The sequence below is a fragment of the Bufo bufo genome, chromosome 5 (assembly GCF_905171765.1).
Source record: "Bufo bufo chromosome 5, aBufBuf1.1, whole genome shotgun sequence".
In the NCBI taxonomy this organism is placed as follows: Eukaryota; Metazoa; Chordata; class Amphibia; order Anura; family Bufonidae; genus Bufo; species Bufo bufo.
The window spans coordinates 279,552,706-279,568,438 of record NC_053393.1 but is presented as its reverse complement, the minus strand read 5'-3'; the positions used below and the strand labels follow the sequence as shown (position 1 = coordinate 279,568,438).

General features: G+C 46.6%; 1 protein-coding gene across 4 annotated transcripts in view; it reads left to right on the top strand.

Moving 5' to 3' along the window:
• TMEM245 (transmembrane protein 245) overlaps nt 1-15,733 on the top strand; it is a 946,795-nt gene that overhangs the window by 745,410 nt on the left and 185,652 nt on the right. The gene's annotated exons all lie outside the window — the stretch shown is intronic.

Sequence of the window (15,733 nt, the reverse complement as noted above, 5' to 3'; positions counted from 1 at the left end):
GCTGCGATGTTTGCGTCCGGCCGGGAGCTCCTCCTACTGGTAAGTGACATGACCTGTCACTTACCAGTAGGAGGAGCTCCCGGCCGGACGCAGACATCGCAGCTCGCAGGTAAGTATAATGGTTCTACAAATTGCTAAGTAACCATGGCAACCGGGACTGCAGTAGCGTCCTGGTTGCCAGGGTTACCGATCGGAGCCCCAGCGATTAAACTGGGACTCCGATCGGTACACTCCGCTGCCACCAATGATAGGGGGGAGATTTTAATTAGGAGGGGGAGGGAGGGGAGAAGGCCCACTGGCCACCAACGAGTTAACTACAGGGGAGGGGGGGGGCCCACTGGCCACCAACGAGTTAACTACAGGGGAGGGAGGGGGGGGGGCCCACTGGCCACCAATGAGTTAACTACAGGGGAGGGAGGGGGGCCACTGGCCACCAATGAGTTAACTACAGGGGAGGGGGGGGCCGGCCGCACTGGCCACCAATGTGTTAACTACAGGGGGGGGCTGCCCCCTGCTGCCTGGCAGCACCAGCCAGGCAGCAGGGGGCAGTCATGTACACAGTTCTTTTAGTATATTCTAACCTGAAGCGTCCCCATCACCATGGGAACGCCTCTGTGTTAGAATATACTGTCGGATTTGAGTTTCACAATGTAACTCAAATCCGACGGTATATTCTAACATAGAGGCGTTCACATGGTGATGGGGACGCTTCAAGTTAAAATATACCATCGGATTAGAGAAAACTCAGATCCTATGGTATATTAACTCCTGACTTTACATTGAAAGTCAATGGGGGACGGATCCGTTTGAAATTGCACCATATTGTGTCAACGTCAAACGGATCCGTCCCCGTTGACTTGCATTGTAATTCAGGACGGATCCGTTTGGCTCCGCACGGCCAGGCGGACACCAAAACGACTTTTTTTTCATGTCCGTGGATCCTCCAAAAATCAAGTAAGACCCACGGATGAAAAAACGGTCATGGATCACGGAAAAACAGTCGTGTGCATGAGGCCAAAGGCCCACAAACAAACAGCAACTAAAAACCGCTGCAGTAAAGGCCTAGCAGATCATTAAAAAGAGGAAACACTGCGTCTGGTGATGTCCATGAGTTCAAGACTTCAGGCAGTCATTGCCAACAAAGGTTTTCAACCAAATATGAGAAATTAACATTTTATTTACAATTATTTAATTTGTCCAGTTACTTTTGAGCCCCTGAAATGAAGGGATTGAGTTTAAAAAATGCTTTAGTTCCTCACATTTTTATACAATCATTTTGTTCAACCCACTGAATTAAAGCTGAAAATCTGAACTTCAACTTTTTATATCAAATGTGGTATTAATTAATCCATATATTTTACATTTAGAGTTTCGAGAGTGCTGTTATGTTTCTTTAATTGTTGCCATGTACAGTACATCCGCATATTTATTTAAAGGCTATTTACACCTTCGGAGGCAAATATTATGATTGCATTTTACTCATTTTGGGCTAAAAAAATTTCAACTGGTCTTTATTAAAATTTTTGAGCCGTTCTGTCACAAACTGTTTGTTGAGCTGTGTGAATTACTTTTTACTTTCACTTTGTGCTGGTTATCTAGTAACCATTATCTCTAATTTACTAAGAGGTCATAAACACTTATTGAAGCCACATTGGTATCTGTTAGTGTTTATAATGTCATAGAGCAGAGATAAGGAACTCTGACAGAGCTGAGAGAAAATTCAGATCCCTCTTAGCCCTGTACAGAAAAAAGGGTTCCATATTTGTAATAAAGACCAATTTAAAACATTATTTTAGCTCAGAATGAGTACAATGCAATGATAAAAAAATTGCCCCAAAGGTGTACATAGACTTTAAGATGTGTTTAGCATTTTTGTGTCTCTTTCATACTTTTTAAACCCCAACAGGATAAACAAACCACACTTCCATGTGAAATTTTTCCATAGAAAATTGTCTAAATGTAAGACAGCAAAGAAGCTGGCTGATATTTTGAACTGACACTTGATGTCCCGAAGTTTTGGAGAGGCCTGTCTTAATAAATGTGCCCCATTGTATATGCAGTGAAATAGGACATGGCATATCACAAAACACTGCTATCAAAGAACCTGGTTCATTATATTAAATACAAGATATCTCTATCTACAGTGATTATTTTGTTGTAAACTAGAAATATATTATATACTAGCAGAAGGACCCGACTTCGCACTGGTATATTTAATCTATTTAATTTCATCTTTCCGTGTGTTGTAAAAAGTTATCAACAGTATCCCCCATAACAATGTCCTATGCAGTACCTGCCCCTTTAACAATGACCTCCACTGTGCCCGCCCCTTTAACATTGACCTCCACAGTTCCTGCCCCTTTAACATTGACCTCCACAGTGCCCGCCCCTTTAACAATGACTGCATCTTTAACAGTGATCTGCACAGTGCCTGCCCATTTAACAGTGACCTCCACATTGCCCGTCCCTTTAATAGTGCCTGCCCATTTAACAGTGACCTCTACAGTGCCTGCCTCTTTAATAGTGACCTGAACAGTGCCTGCCCCTTTAACAGTGACCTGAACAGTGCCCGCCTCTCTAACAGTGACCTCCACAGTGTCTGCCCCTATAACAGTGACCTTCACAGTCCAGTCCCTTTAGCAGTGAACTTCACAGTCCAGTCCCTTTAACAGTGACCTCCACAGTGCCTGCCTCTTTAACAGTGACCTCCACATTGCCCGTCCCTTTAATAGTGACTGCCCATTTAACAGTGACCTCTACAGTGCTCGCCTCTTTAATAGTGACCGCCACAGTGTCTGCCCCTTTAATAGTGACCTGAACAGTGCCTGCCCCTTTAACAGTGACCTGAACATTGCCCGCCTCTTTAACAGTGACCTCCACAGTGTCTGCCCCTATAACAGTGACCTTCACAGTACAGTCCCTTTAACAGTGACCTTCACAGTGTCCGCCCCTTTAACAGTGACCTCCACAGTACCTGCATCTTTAAACCCTTAAGGACACGGCCATATTTCACCTTAACCCCTTACGGACACATGACGTACCAGTACGGCATGTTTCCTGAGTCCTTAAGGACACATGACGTACCGTTACGTCATGGGTTTAAAACGCGATTGCGGCGCGGGTTAATCGGAACAGGATGCCCGCTGAAATCATTCAGCGGGCATCCTGTCACAACGCTGGGGGGGGGGTCATGTGACCCCCCCATATCGGCGATCGCAGAAAACCGCAGGTTAATTCAGACCTGCGGTTTGCTGCGTTTCCGGTCCATTGGGGTCTCCGGTGACTCGATGAACCAGAAAAGGACTGTGATCGGTGGTGTGATTACACACCACCAATAACAGTCCGTGCATTTGGAAGAGGCGGTGCTGGCCGTGGTGCTGAATGCCGCTGTCCAGGGTTCTGATTGGTGCAGGGAGAGAGGCGCGAGATTCAAACTTCCAGCGCTCCTCTCTCCCCTCCTCTTCCTGTTCAGCACCTGCACCGGCCTCACCAGGCTTCTGCGATCCCCCCATCGGCACGCATCACCCTCCTGCACCCATCACCCTCCAGGTAGGTTAGGGTCAGTGAGGGAGAGGCACCGTTAGGCAGGGATAGAAGGGAAAAGTTAGTTAGGGGGGGGGGGGGGGAACTTTATTTAAACTTATTGTTTTTTAGCTTTGAGACCCTATACCCCCCCCCGGCCCACCAAATAAGCCCACCGGAGCCCCCTGCCGGTGAACTTAGCTGGTGTCCCCCAGTGGATTTTGAATCCAGATTCCCACAGTGGGGTTTACTGAAATTGACTTTTTTTTTTTTCAGTGACCCATTTGTGAATCTGATGGTGGAGCAGATGAACCTGTACGCCCAACAGTTCGTTGCTCAGCACCTGGGCTCCTTTTTGGCTAGACCCGGTGGCTGGACGCCGGTCAGTGCAGCCGAGATGAGGACATTTTGGGGCCTCGTGCTGCACATGGGTCTAGTGCATAAACCCAGTGTCAGGCAATACTGGAGTGGGGACGTCCTCTACCAGACCCCACTCTACAGTATGGCCATGACACGCTCTCGGTTTGAGGCCATCCGGAAATGTCTGCATTATTCAGAAAATGCAGCATGTCCCCCCCCATCCCCCGAGGTGATCCTGCCTATGACCATCTGTATAACATACGGCCGGTCATCGATCACTTCGGGGCCAAATTTGAGCAGGCCTACGTACCTGGAAGAGAGGTCGCGGTTGATGAGTTTCTCGTTGCGTTCAAGTTTCCGCCAATACATTCCCACTAAGCGGGCGAGGTATGGCGTGAAGCTGTACAAACTTTGTGAGAGTGCCTCAGGGTACACTTACAAATTTTGTGTGTACGAGGGGCAAGATTCCCGTATTCAACCCCCAGAATGTCCCCCCACTCTGGGTGTTAGCGGGAAACTCGTGTGGGACCTTATGTACCCACTGCTAGATAAGGGTTACCACTTGTACGTGGATAACTTTTATACTAGCATTCCCTTGTTCAGGTCCCTTGCCGCCAGATCCACGTTCGCTTGTGGGACCGTGCGGAAAAATCAGCGTGGCCTCCCTGCCCACCCGCTCCAGGTATCTATCCCCAGGGGTGAGACCCGTGCCCTTACCAGTGGAAACCTGTTGCTGGTCAGGTATAAGGACAAGAGGGATGTCCTTGTACTGTCCACAATCCACGGTAATGGCATCACCCCTGTCCCTGTGCGAGGTACCGCAGCAACGGTCCTCAAGCCCGATTGTATCGTCGACTACAATCGGTATATGGGAGGAGTTGATCTCTCTGATCAAGTCCTCAAGCCATATAATGCCATGCGCAAAACCCGGGCATGGTACAAAAAAGTTGCGGTCTACTTGGTACAGGTTGCCTTGTACAACTCTTTTGTACTATTCCGAAGTGCTCAAGGACCTGATTTTTTCAGACCGGGAAAGAGCAGGCTGGAGTACCTCGGGAATTGGAGGCGCCCGGATCGTCCCTGGCCAACATTTTCCAGGTGTTGTCCCCCATACTGGAAAGAAGGGACGAACCCCAAAAAAATGCTGAATGTGTCACAAGAGGTGGATACGGAAGGACACAACCACTCAATGTGACATTTGCCCCGATAATCCGGGCCTCTGCGTTATCGATTGCTTCAGGGAGTATCACACTTCCATGGTGTACAAATGTTTTATAATCCCCAACAGTCCCCTAGAGAACATAAAAAACTATGGCTCTCAGACTTTGGAGACACGGAAACAATTTTTTTTCCCAAAAAAATATTAGTTTTAGTGCAGGCATCCTCAAACTGCGGCCCTCCAGATGTTGTAAAACTATAACTCCCAGCATGCCCAGACAACCTACAGCCATCAGCAGGGCATCGCCGCGTCTGTAAAAATCTTCTCTATAAAAATAACATTTAACCCAACCCCCCCGGATGAACAGCGTTAAAAAAAAAAACATGTCACCTAACATCACAAAAAGTGTAATAGCGAGCGATCAAAATGTCATATGCACCCCCAATTAGTGCCAATAAAACCGCCATCTCATCCTGCAAAAATTGAGCCCCTACATTAGATAGTCGCCCAACAAAAAAAAAACTGTAGCTCCCAGGCTATGGAGATACTAAAATAATTTTTTTGGGTTCCTAAAATGATAAAATAGTGTAAAATCTAAATAAATTAAAAAATGTAGACATATTGGGTATCGCCGCGTCCGTAAGAATCTGCCCTATAAAAATAACATTTGACCAAACCCCTCGATTGAACAGCGTTAAAAATATAAAGTAAAAACTGTGCCAAAACACCAATTTTTTTGCAAAATTTCCATTTGAATCCTTTTTTTTTCCGGTAATAAAGCAAGGGTTAACAGCCAAACAAAACTAAATATTTATTGCCCTGATTCTGTAGTTTGCAGAAACACCCCATATGTGGTCGTAAATGGCTATATAGCCACACGGCAGGGCATAGAACGAAGGGAACACGATATGGTTTCTGGAAGGCAGATTTTGATGGACTGGTTTATTTACACCATGTCCCATTAGAAGCCCCCCCTGATGTAGCCTAGACTAGAAACTCCAAAAAAGTGACCCCATCTAAGAAACTACACCCCTCAAGGTATTCAAAAGTTACTTTACAAACTTTGTTAACCCTTTTGGTGTTCCACAAAACTAAATAGCGAATGTAGGAACAATTTTAGAATTTAAATTTTTTGTTACCTTGCCTCAAAAAAGTGTAATATAGAGCAACCAAAAATCATATTTACCCTAAAAAAGTCCCAAAACAACAACCACCTTATCCCGTAGTTTCCTAGAAAGGGTACATGGTGTAAATAAACCAGTCCAGCAAAATCTGCCTTCAAAAAACCATATGGCATTCCCCTTCTTCTATGTCCTGCCGTTTAGCCAAATAGTAGTTTAGGACCACATATGGGGTGTTTTTGTTTGGCAGTTAACCCTTACTTTATTACTGGGAAAAATGGGTTAAAATGGAAAATCTTCCAAAAAATTGAAATTCCAAAATTGTTTCTCCATCTGCCATTAACTCTTGTGGAACACCTAAAGGGTTAACAAAGTTTGTAAACCCAGTTTTGAATACCTTGCTTTGTTCCTGGAAAAAATTGATTATATTGGAAAATTTTCAAAAAAATCGAAATTCTTAAATAATATGTCCATTTGCCATGAAGTCTTGTGGAAGACCTAAAGGGTTAACAAAGTTTGTAAAATCAGTTTTGAATACCTTGAGGGGTGTAGTTTTTAAAATGGGATCATTTTTGGATGGTTTCTATTACGTAAGCAAAGTGACTTCAGACCTGAACTGGTCCATAAAAAGTGGGATTTGGAAAATTTCGGAAATTTCTAAATTTGCTATTAAACTTCTAAGCTATGTAACATCCCCAAAAAATAAAATATCATTCCCAAAATGATACAAACATGAAGTAGACATATGGGGAATGTAAAGTCATCAACATTTTTGGGGGTATTACTATGTATTACAGAAGTAGAGAAACAAACTTTGAAATTTGCTAATTTTTATAAATTTATGCTAAATTTGATTTTTTTTTATGCAAAAAATTAACTTTTTTGACCCAATTTTAGCAGTGTCATGAAGTACAATATGTGACAAAAAAAACAATCTCAGAATGGCCTGGGTAAGTAAAAGCATTTTAAAGTTATCAGCACTTAAAGTGACACTGGTCAGATTTGCAAAAAATGGCCTGGTCCTTAAGGTGAAATAGGGCTGTGTCCTTAAGGGGTTAAGGACCAGCCCATTTTTTGCAAATCTGACCAGTGTCACTTTAAGTGGTGATAACTTTAAAACGCTTTTACTTATCCAGGCCATTCTGAGATTGTTTTTTCGTCACATATTATACTTCATGACACTGGTAAAATGGAGTAAAAAAAAAAATATTTTTTATTTATAAAAAAAATACCAAATTTACCAAAAATTTGAAAAAATTTCCAAGTTTCAATTTTTATACTTTTATAATACATAGTAATACCTCCAAAAATAGTTATTACTTTACACTCCCCATGTGTCTACTTCATGTTTGGATCATTTTGGGAATGCCATTTTATTATTTAGGGATGTGACAAGGCATAGAAGATTAGAAGCAAATCTTGAAATTTTTCTGACATTTTTAAAAACCCACTTTTTAAGGACCAGTTCAGGTCTGAAGTCACTTTGTGAGACTTACATAATAGAAACCACCCAAAAATGACCCCATTCTAGAAACTACACCCCTCAAGGTATTCTAAACTGATTTTAAAAAAGTCGTTAACTCTTTAGGTGTTCCACAAGAGTTAATGGCAAATGGAAATAAAATTTTAGAATTTAGATTTTTTTGGGCAAATTATCAATTTTAATCAATTTTTTCCAGTAACAAAGCAAGGGTTAACAGCCAAACAAAACTCAATATTTATTGCCCTGATTCTGAAGTTTGCAGAAACACCCCATATGTGGTCGTAAACTACTGTACGGGCACACGGCAGGGCGTATAGGGAAAGGAGCTTCGTGTGGTTTTTGGAAGGCAGATTTTGCTGGACTGGTTTATTTACACCATGTCCCATTTGAATTCCACTGATGCACCCCTAGAGTAGAAACTCCATAAAAGTCACCCCATTTTGGAAACTACAGGATAAGGTGGCAGTTTTGGTGGGACTATTTTTAGAATACATATAATTTTTGGTTGCTCTTTTTTACAATTTTGTAAGGCAAGGTTACCAAAAATAGAAATTCTGAAATTTAATCTCCATTTGCCATAAACTGTTGAGGAACACCTAAAGGGTTAATAAAGTTTGTAAAATCATTTTAAATACCTTGAGGGGTGTAGTCTCTTAGATGGCATCACTTTTATGGAGTTCATACACTAGGGGTGCATCAGGGGTTCAAATGGGACATGGTGCCAAGAAAAAAAGGCCATCAAAATCTGCCTTCCAGAAACCATATGGCGTTCCTTTCCTTCTGCGTCCTGCCGTTTTGTCATACAGCAGTTTACGACCACATATGGGGTGTTTCTGTAAACTGCAGAATCAGGGTAATAAATATTAAGTTTTGTTTGGCTGTTCACCCTTGCTTTGTTACTGGAAAAAAATTATTAAAATGGAAAATTTGCCAAAAAATAGCTGCTTTGGCACTGTTTTTATTTTATTTTGTTGACCGTGTTCATCTGAGGGGTTAGGTCATAGAGTATTTTTATAGAGCAGATTCTTACGGACGCGGCGATACCTAATATGTCTTTTTTTTATTTAGGTTTTACAATATATTATCCTTTTTTAAACAAAAAAGAAACATTTTAGTATCTCCATAGTCTAAGAGTCAGTTTATTTTTTATTTTTTAGCTGATTGTCTTAGGTAGGGGCTCATTTTTTGTGGGATGAGAGGATGGTTTTATTGGCACTATTTTGGGGGGCATATGACTTTTTGATTGCTTTTTGTGATGTAAGGTGACAAAAAAATACCTTTTTTTATTTTTTTGGCCGTATTCATCTTAGGGGTTAGGTCATGGGGTATTTTTATAGAGAAGATTCTTATGCACGCGGCTATACCTAATATGTCAGCTTTTTTTATTTTAGTTTTACAAAATATTATTTTTGGAAAAAAATATTTTTTGTGTCTCACGTTTGAGAACAGTCATTTTTTTTTTTTAGATTGTCGATGGCTAAATGGAGTAAAAATTGGGGAAGGGGATTATAAATTTAGTACGTTATGGAAGTGTGGTACTCCCTGAAGCAACCAATAATGCAGAGGCCCGGATGATTGGGGCACATGTCACAGTGGTGGTGTCCTTCCGTATCCCCCTCTTGTGACACACTCTGCACCTTTTTTTGGTCCGTCCCTTCTTTCCAGTATGGGGGACCACACCTGAAAAGTGTTGGCCAGGGACGATCTGGGCGCCTACAGTTCCCGAGGTACTCCGGCCTGCTCTTTCTTGGTCAGAAAAGACCAGGTCCTTGAGGACTGCCTCATAGAGCTGAAGGAATTTCCCTGTGTTGCCAGCGCTCTAGGACATCACAAAAGAGTTGTAGAAGACAACCTGTACCAAGTAGACTGCAACTTTTTTGTACCATGCCCGGGTTTTGTGCATGGCGTTATATGGCTTGAGGACTTGATCAGAGAGATCAACTCCTCCCATATACCGATTGTAGTCGACAATACAATGGGGCTTGAGGACCGTTGCTGCGGTAGTTCTCACAGGGACAGGGGTGATGCCGTTACCGTGAATTGTGGGCAGTACAAAGACATCCCTCTTGTCATTATATCTGACCAGAAACAGGTTTCCACTGGTAAGGGCATGGGTCTCACCCATGGGGATAGGTACCTGGAGGGGGTAGGTAGGGAGGCCGCGTTGATTTTACCTGTGTGAAGTTGGCACCCCATGTTCTTAAATTTCAAAAAGAAATACACCATTCGTTTTGTACTGCGTTTGTGCCGTAACAATGAACGTTTGTGCTGGTTCGGTTCCTGAGATATTGCGCGTTAGATTTTTATGAAGCCCCGCCAACTTATCACCCCATGTTCTTAAATGTCAAAAATAAATAAACCATTCGTTTGTGCTGCGTTTGTGCCGCAAAAATGAACGTTTGCGCTGCTTTGGTTTCCGAGATATTGCGCGCTTGATTTGCTGAAACCCTGCCCACTTTCCACCCCATGTTTTTAACCCTGACCCTAGAACCCCCAGGTGTGCTGCAGCTTGCCCCCCCCCCACAACTTTTTTTGGGGCGCAAGCATTTTTATTGTATTTTTTTTCTGCGTACGCTGACTGTGGCCGGCATTCTTAGCGTCCGGCCACTGTTAGCGCATCGTACACCCCACCTCTGGGGCTTGTACTAGCTTTCCGGCCCACCATTTAAGTCCACCGGAGCCCCCTACTGGTGAACTTGTCTGGTATACCGCAGAGCGTTTTGAGCCCGTGATTCCTGATTTTTGTAGGCCAACCAGGAATCCAGATTTCCACAGTGGGCTTCACTGAATACGACTACTTTAGTCTTTTTTTCAGTGACCACTTTGTGAATCTGATGGTGGAGCAAACAAACCTGTATGCCCAACAGTTCATTGCTCAACACCCGGGCTCCTTTTTGACTAGGTCCTGTGGCTGGACTCCGGTCAGTGCAGCCGAGATGAGGATGTTTTGGGGCCTTGTGCTGCACATAGGCCTAGTCAAGAAACCTAGTGTCAGGCATTACTGGAGTGGGGACGTCCTCTACCAGACCCCACTCTACTTTATGGCCATGACACGCTCCCGGTTTGAGGCCATCCGAAAATGCCTGCATTATGCAGAATGTCCCCCCCAAGGTGATCCCGCCTGTACAAAATCAGGCCAGTCATCGATCACTTTTGGGTCAAATTTGTGCAGGCCTATTAGGGGTGGGCGATATGGCCTAAAATCTATATTGCGATATAATTTTAAGCATATGCGATATGCGATATATATTGCGATATATTGTTTTCTATATTTGGGGGGGCGTGTTTAAACTTTTTATTTAATAACTATTAGTCTCCTTAAGGGCTAGAACGTAGAACCCTTGTCATATTCACCCTAATAGAGCTCTATTAGGGTGAATAGGACTTTACACTCTCCCTGCTGCTCTGTGCTTTGTGCACACAGCAGCAGGGAGCTGATCCCCCTCCCCTAAATGGTGCCATCCACAGATCCCCCCCCTCCCCTAAATGGTGCCATCCACAGATCCCCCCCTCCCCTAAACGGTGCCATCCCCAGATCCCCCCCTCCCCTAAACGGTGCCATCCCCAGATCCCCCCCTCCCCTAAACGGTGCCATCCCCAGATCCCCCCCCCTCCCCTAAACGGTGCCATCCACAGATCCCCCCCCTCCCCTAAACGGTGCCATCCACAGATCCCCCCTCCCCTAAACGGTGCCATCCAAAGATCCCCCCTCCCCTAAACGGTGCCATCCACAGATCCCCCCTCCCTAAACGGTGCCATCCACAGATCCCCCCCCCTCCCCTAAACGGTGCCATCCACAGATCCCCCCCCTCCCCTAAACGGTGCCATCCACAGATCCCCCTCCCCTAAACGGTGCCATCCACAGATCCCCCCTCCCCTAAACGGTGCCATCTACAGATCCCCCCTCCCCTAAACGGTGCCATCCCCAGATCCCCCCCCTCCCCTAAACGGTGCCATCCCCAGATCCCCCCCCTCCCCTAAACGGTGCCATCCCCAGATCCCCCCTCCCCTAAACGGTGCCATCCACAGATCCCCCCCTCCCCTAAACGGTGCCATCCAAAGATCCCCCCTCCCTAAACGGTGCCATCCACAGATCCCCCCCCCTCCCCTAAACGGTGCCATCCACAGATCCCCCCCTCCCCTAAACGGTGCCATCCACAGATCCCCCTCCCCTAAACGGTGCCATCCACAGATCCCCCTCCCCTAAACGGTGCCATCCACAGATCCCCCCCTCCCCTAAACGGTGCCATCCAAAGATCCCCCGCCTCCCCTAAACGGTGCCATCCACAGATCCCCCCCTCCCTAAACGGTGCCATCCACAGATCCCCCCCCCTCCCCTAAACGGTGCCATCCACAGATCCCCCCCTCCCCTAAACGGTGCCATCCACAGATCCCCCCTCCCCTAAACGGTGCCATCCACAGATCCCCCCTCCCCTAAACGGTGCCATCCACAGATCCCCCCTCCCCTAAACGGTGCCATCCACAGATCCCCCCCTCCCCTTAACGGTGCCATCCACAGATCCCCCCTCTCCCCTAAACGGTGCCATCCACAGATCCCCCCCTCCCCTAAACGGTGCCATCCACAGATCCCCCCTCCCCTAAACGGTGCCATCCACAGATCCCCCCTCCCCTAAACGGTGCCATCCACAGATCCCCCCCTCCCCTTAACGGTGCCATCCACAGATCCCCCCTCTCCCCTAAACGGTGCCATCCACAGATCCCCCCCTCCCCTAAATGGTGCCATCCACAGATTCCTCCCCTCCCCTAAATGGTGCCATCCACAGATTCCCCCCCTCCCCTAAACGGTGCCATCCAGATTCCCCCCCCTCCCCTAAACGGTGCCATCCCCAGATCCCCCCCCCCCCCCGACGCTCACAGGAATACATTTAAAAACTAATCAGTAACTTTAACTTTATTCATTGGTGATCTCTTTACTGTATACCTTACTAGGTCTTAGCTCCGATAACAGCAGGCAGTGCGGGGGGCGGCGCTCACTCACTGACGTCACGCGCCTGCGCCGCCTAGTGGGAGGAGCAGGCGCGTGACGTTAGTGAGTGAGCGCCGCCCGCCCGCACTGCCTGCTGTTACCGGAGCTAAGACCTAGTAAGGTATACAGTAAAGAGATCACCAATGAATAAAGTTAAAGTTACAGTTACTGATTAGTTTTTAAATGTTCTACTGTCAGCGGCGTGGCCCTGTATATTCTAACCCCAGGCAAGCGTCCCTGTCACCATGGGAACGCCTGGGGGTTAGAATATACCATCGGATTTGAGTTTTCACGCGCTCACTGAGATCGTGAAAACTTACTCAATGATTTACTGTCAGTCCCTCCCCTCCTCCTCTTGTCATTGGTGGTCAGCGGCAGCCGCGCACAGTGGGGAGGGAGGGACTCTCTCCTTCTCCACTGTGCCGGCTCAGGAGAAGATGGTGCGCGCAGAGAGCGCGATCATATCGCGGTCCGGCGATATGCTCAAAATCCATATCGTGGCACAAATTTATATCGCATATCGCCTATATCGTCTATATCGCCCACCCCTAAGGCCTATGTACCTGGAAGGGAGGTCGCAGTTGATGAGTCTCTCATTGCTTGCAAGGGGAGACTCATTTTCCACCAGTATGTTCCCTCTAAGCGGGGGAGGTATGGTGTGAAGCTGTACAAACTTTGTGAGAGTACCTCAGGGTACACTTACAAGTTTCGTGTGTACGAGGGGCGAGATTCCCATATTCAACCCCCAGAATGTCCCCCCACTCTGGGTGTTACCGGGAAACTTGTGTGGGACCTTATGCACCCACTGCTAAATAAGGGTTACCACCTCTACGTGGTTAACTTTTATACTAGTATCCCCTTGTTCCAGTCCCTCGCCGCCAGATCCACATCCGCTTGTGGCCTCCCTCCCTACCCCCTACAGGTACCTATCCCCAGGGGTGCGACCCGTGCCCTTACCAGTGGAAACCTGTTGTTGGTCAGATATAAGGACAAGAGGGATGTGTCACGGCGGACAGGATCTCAAATACACAGATAAACCAACCAACAAGTTTCTAGACGAGAAGCTGGGGATCAGGTCACCTTCTAGCAAATCCCTAACCGCTCTCCCTATTCTGCTAAGCCCACATTCAGGTGGGAATAATGTGTCCTCGTGCCTGGGCTGAAAATACCATAGAATCCCTGAGATGGTGAAAGGGGAAAAGGGGCAGCCTGCTCCCTCAGAACCTAGAGGGGACAGACGTCACACAAACAGCCCAGACGGCAAACAACAAAAACAGAACCCAAACTTATCTGAGCTGGAACAGACAATCCTTGCTTCCAAGGCCAGACTGATTTCTATAACCCGCACGGAACACTGGGAGTGAGTGTAATTTAAACCAATGACCCCACCTAGTGCACCTGAAGGGAGGCGGATCTGGCACGACTCCAAAACAAAACAAAAAACTAAACACGTGCTGCTAGTCTGACCTCCGCACATAGTCAGAGCATGGCATGACAGTATTCCCCCTTCTACGGGTGACCTCCGGACACCCCAAACCAACCTTATCCGGGTGGGATCTGTGAAAAGCCCTCACCAGTCGGCTGGCACTGACATCCAGCGCCGGAACCCACATCCTCTCCTCAGGGCCGTATCCCCTCCAGTGTACCAGGTATTGAAGGGAACCCCGAAGAACTCTTGAGTCGAGAACCCTGGAGATCTCGAACTCTAAATTTCCATCGACCAGAACAGGAGGAGGGGGCAATGGCGATGGTTCCACTAGTTTCACGTATTTTTTCAGTAAAGACCTGTGGAACACATCATGGATCCTCCAAGTCTGCAGAAGATTCAGCCGAAACGCTACTGGATTGATCACCGCAGATATTTTGTACGGACCAATAAATCTTGGACCCAGTTTCCAAGATGGCACTCTCAGTTTAATATTTTTAGTGGACAACCGCACCAGATCACCCACACACAGGTCCGGACCAGTCATACGTCTCTTGTCAGCCATTCGCTTATACCTCTCACCCATCTTCTCCAAATTCACTTGGATCTTCCCCCAGATAGAAGACAAGGCAGAAGAAAATCTCTCCTCCTCTGGCATCCCAGAGGAACTAGTCCCAGAAAAGGTACTAAACTGAGGATCAAAACCGTATGCGCCAAAAAATGGCGACTTACCCGTGGACTCCTGCCTACGGTTATTCAAAGCAAATTCTGCTACGGACAAGAATGAGGACCAGTCCTCCTGATTCTCAGCCACAAAGCACCTCAAGTAGGTCTCCAGGTTTTGATTAGTACGCTCTGTCTGTCAATTCGACTGCGGATGAAAAGCCGAAGAGAACGAAAGTTGAATGCCAAGCCGAGAGCAGAATGCCCTCCAAAACCTGGAGACAAACTGCGTGCCCCTATCAGAGACCACATCCGAAGGAATACCATGCAATTTCACAATATTATCAACAAAAATCTGCGCAAGAGTCTTGGCATTAGGCAGACTAGTTAATGATATAAAGTGAGCCATTTTACTGAAACGGTCAACTACCACCAAAATTACTGTTCTCCCGGAGGAACTCGGCAGATCCGTAATAAAGTTTATAGACAAGTGTGTCCAAGGACGAGACGGAATAGACAAAGGAAGAAGTGAACCAGCCGGTCGAGTATGAGCAACCTTTGACCGAGCACAGGTTTCACAGGCTGCCATGTAATCCTCAATGCTCTTACGTAACCCTGGCCATCAGAACCTCCGGGACACCGGGTCACAGGTGGACTTACCACCAGGATGTCCAGCAAGGACAGTATCGTGATGTTCCTTGAATACCTTGTATCGCAGACCTTCAGGAACAAACCACCTCCCTGGGGGACAAGAACCAGGAGCCCCCTCCTGGGCTCCCAACACCTCCATCTCCAATTCGGGGTACAGAGCGGAGACCACCACCCCATCAGCCAAAATCGGAGCAGGATCCTCTGAATCACCTCCCCCAGGAAAGCTGCGAGACAAGGCATCTGCCTTGACTTATTTAACCCCTGGGCGAAAGGTAACCACAAAATTGAACCTGGTAAAAAACAGTGACCATCTGGCCTGTCAAGGGTTCAGACGCTTGGCAGATTGCAGGTAAGCCAAATT